This window comes from Ambystoma mexicanum, chromosome 4p (genome assembly GCF_040938575.1).
Source record: "Ambystoma mexicanum isolate Mex_15411 chromosome 4p, UKY_AmexF1_1, whole genome shotgun sequence".
In the NCBI taxonomy this organism is placed as follows: domain Eukaryota; kingdom Metazoa; phylum Chordata; class Amphibia; order Caudata; family Ambystomatidae; genus Ambystoma; species Ambystoma mexicanum.
Window position 1 is genome coordinate 981,111,878 of NC_090927.1, and position 3,329 is coordinate 981,115,206.

The 3,329-nt window shown below is 59.9% G+C and overlaps 1 non-coding gene across 1 annotated transcript; it reads left to right on the forward strand.

Annotated features, from left to right (window-relative positions):
• Positions 1-2,784: 2,784 nt before the first annotated feature.
• Positions 2,785-2,935, forward strand: LOC138459964 (5.8S ribosomal RNA). Its single transcript, XR_011262742.1, has one exon. It is a non-coding gene; the product is annotated as a 5.8S ribosomal RNA (ribosomal RNA).
• The last annotated feature ends 394 nt before the right edge of the window (positions 2,936-3,329 follow it).

Consider the following 3,329-nt stretch of genomic DNA (forward strand, 5'->3'; position numbering starts at 1 on the left):
GCTCTGGAGGGAGGTGGTGGGGGCACATTGGTGTGGCTCTGGAGGGAGGTGGTGGGGGCACATTGGTGTGGATCTGGGTGGAGGGATGGTATACATGGGTGTGTTTCTGGAGGGAGACATGGGGCACAGTGGGTCTGGACGGTGGCATGGGTCATCTAGGTGTGGGTTGGGAAGTGGGACGGGCATCTTGGTGTGGCTCTGGAGGGAGGTGGTGGGGCCCATTGGTGTGGCTCTGGAGGGAGGTGGTGGGGGCACATTGGTGTGTTTCTGGAGGGAGGTGGTGGGGCACATTGGTATGGCTCTGGAGGGAGGTGGATGGGGCACATGGGCGTTTTTCTGGAGGGAGAGATGGGGCAAAGTGGGTCTGGAGGGTGGCAGGGGTCATCTAGGTGTGGGTTGGGAAGTGGGACAGGGCATTTTGGTGTGGCTCTGGAGGGAGGTGGTGGGGCACATTGGTGTGGATCTTGGCAGAGGGATGGTGCACATGGGTGTGTTTCTGGAGGGAGAGATGGGGCATAGTGGGTCTGGTGGGTAGCATGGGTCGTCTAGGTGTGGGTTAGGAAGTTGGACGGGGTATCCTGGTGTGGCTGTGGAGGGAGGTGGTGGGGCACATTGGTGTGGCTCTGAAGGGAGGTGGATGGGGCACATGGGCGTGTTTCTGGAGGGAGAGATGTGGCACAGTGGGTCTGGAGGGTAGCATAGGTCATCTAGGTATGGGTTGGGAAGTTGGACGGGCATCTTGTTGTGGCTCTGGATGGAGGTGGTGGGGGTACATTGGTGTGGATTTGGGTGGAGGGATGGTGCACATGGGTGTGTTTCTGGAGGGAGAGATGGGGCACAGTGGTTCTGGAGGGTGGTATGGGTCATCTAGGTGTGGGTTGGGAAGTTGGACTGGGCATCTTGGTGTGGCTCTGTTGGGAGGTGTTGGGGGCACATTGGTGTGGGTTTGATGGGAGGGATGGGGACATTGGTCTGGGGAGGGATGACCGCATATTGGTGTGAGTCTGGAAGGAGGGGACGGGGCTCATTGGTGTGGGTCTGGGCGGATGGGGGCATACTAGGATGGGTGGTTTTAGAGGGGATTGGCTGGGGCTATCTGCGTGTGATTCAGGATCGGCACATGGGCATCTGATGCAAGGGGCATCTTGCTATGTGGAGGGAAGATGGTGCATTATGGTATTGGTCTAGAGGGAGGGATGGGGCATCTTGGTGTGGTTCTGAGAGGAAGGGATGGTGCAAATGGGTGTGGGTTTGTAGGGAGGGATGGGGACATTGCCTTGGGTATAAAGGGAGGTATAGGGCACATTGGTGTGCATCTGGAGGGAGGGATGGGGCACATTGGTGTGGGTCTGGAGGGAAGGGTTGGGGCTTATTGGTCGGAGGACGGATAGGGGCATCTTTCTGTGTGGAGGGAGCATGGGCCATCATGGTATGGGTCTTGAGGAAGGGATTGTGCATCGTGGAGTCTGGACCGGAGGGGGCATTGTTGATCTGGAATGGGCATATGATGGGGGCATGTCAGGGAATGGTGGAGCATGTGGGTCAGGGCTGGAGCGCTCTGGTGGGAAGGAAGGGGGCATCTGGGTGTGAATGGAGGGATGGGGTATGTTTGTCTGGAGAGAAGGATGTTGGTTTATTGGAGTGGTGGGAGCATGTGTGTGTCGAAGGGATGGGGTAATCGGGTGTGGGTATAGAGAGAGGGCGAATGGCGCCATCTGAGTGTGGAGGTAGAGATGAAGCATATGGGTGTGGCTCTGAGGGATGGAGCATCTTGGTGTAGGTATGGAGGGACGGATGTTGGTGTCTTTGTGTGGGTTCGGATGAAGGGATGGTGGCATGTAGGTCAGGAGGGAGGTGGCATTTGAATCTGGAACGTGTTTGGAAGGAGAAATGGGGCATTTGAGTGGGAATGGTTTCTGCTTGTGGGTGGGGGCATAAAGGATCATTAACAGCGGAGCAGCGGGAGGGAGAGCCGTGGGCCCGACCTCGGTTGCATCCCAGACGTGCACACCCACAGCCCGGGGCACCACTCGCAGAGCGGTCCGGTGCGCGTGGTCAACCAGCCCCCTCTCCTCACTGAGCCCGCATCTGCGCTGGCCGGGGGCGCACACTCCTCTCTCGGACCTGCCAGCGGCTGGGCATTGGTGGGCACACCCCCGTCACCAGGGAAGCCCTGACTGGGGGCAGCCGGGAGCCGAGGGAAACCTGACTGCTCTCGAGGGGTGCCTCCCCAGGCAGACCGGCACCCGGGCAAGGCAGGCATGAGCCATGGTGCAGCTGGCTCACTTGACGGTGGGCGCCAAGGTTCCAGCCGCCCACATGTGTGTGTGAGCAATGGTCAGGCCCGCTGGCACAGTGGGTGACCTTCCCTCTTGCCCAGGTACCTGGAGCTGGGTCCTATGCGGCCGGGCTGGGGTTTGAAGACTCTAGTGGTCCCACCCGACCCCCTGTCTGTGCTGTCTCTGGCCTGCCTCGTTGTCCATCTCCCAGCCCCCCTCCCAAAAGGGAAGCGGAAGGGGTCGGGGAAGGATGAGTGGATCGGGCCATGTGGGCAGGTGGCGGAGCGGCCTACCTCCATCCCCCTGGGAAGCACTGTGCTGCTGCAGCTGGCGGTCAGGCTGAGCACCTGGATTATTATTATTATTATTTTTTTTTTAAACCACAATGGTTTCGGCCGAGCTAGACAGGGAGCTGGGCTGTCCTGCCATAGCCAGCGCTGCCTTCCCCAACCTCTCCTGCACCGGCAGGGTCAGGCCGACGTCTAGGACAAAAAAAGTTGCCCGTGGCTCTTGGCGGTGGATCACTCGACTCGTGCATCGATGAAGAACGCAGCTAGCTGCGAGAATTAGTGTGAATTGCAGGACACATTGATCAACACTTCGAACGCACCAGGTGGCCCTGGGTTTTTCCCGGGACTACGCCTGTCTGAGGGTCGCTTGTACATCAGTCTCCCCGGGGTTCACTCCCAGGTGCGTGGCTGGGGCTGTCGCAGGGACCCCATTCTCTTCATCCCCCTAAGGTCAGGCCCCGATCAGCACCGTCGCTGGATCCTTGGATCTGGCGCGCAAGCTCATTGCCGACGCGTCCTGGTTTCCCCAGCTCCCCACCTCATGCTGGTTTCGGGAGGGCCGGGTGGCCGACGCGCCCCGGATGTGGTGGCGGCAGCAGCAGGCTTTAAAAAAGCCTGGCGCACCATCACCCTACCCCGGGGCACCTGGCCGTGCTGTGTGTGGCTGTCTTTGGTGTCCCACGGCTGCCGGCGCAGGATGACCATGGAGCACGGACCTCGTGACCATGTGGGCTTCGGTCACAGATTGGGACAGAATGCA